Here is a 533-nt window from a genome sequence, read left to right as displayed (position 1 = left end):
ATTGGGTTAAGATTCCCATAATGTTTTATCCCTTTGTGTTAAAAACTTGTTTCATACTGCATAAATAAAATTTTTAAACCCATCCAATCACCTCTGCCTTCGACTGAAATAAATTTTTCAGTCCCTTTTCTTCTTCCCCCCTTCTTTTCCCTTTTCTTCCCAACCCCTTTTACTTTCCGCTTCCATGGTTTGAGAGACATATTGGGAAAGGGTGAAAGGGTAAAATTGGGGTTTTTCAAAAAAAAAAAACCCGCCTAGGGGACCTTTTGGGTACGGTAAATTCCCCTTTTTTGGTTTTCTAAACCCCTTTCCTTTTCAATGGTTTGACCATTTTTTTCTCCCCCCAAAAAACTCTCCCCTTTTTCCCCCAAATCTAAGCACTACTCTACCCTTTTCCCCCTTTCCCCAAAAGCCTACTGTCCCCCTTCCTTTAACACCTCGTACCTGGGAAAAAATCCTTTTTCCGCCATTTACCCCCAAAAAAAAGTTGGAAAAAAGTTTTCCCTTTCCCCTGCCTGTATTGGGATTACCCC

Source organism: Penaeus monodon, chromosome 29 (genome assembly GCF_015228065.2).
Source record: "Penaeus monodon isolate SGIC_2016 chromosome 29, NSTDA_Pmon_1, whole genome shotgun sequence".
Classification (NCBI taxonomy): domain Eukaryota; kingdom Metazoa; phylum Arthropoda; class Malacostraca; order Decapoda; family Penaeidae; genus Penaeus; species Penaeus monodon.
The sequence above is the reverse complement of the archived record's forward strand: the minus strand, read 5'-3'. Positions refer to the sequence as shown.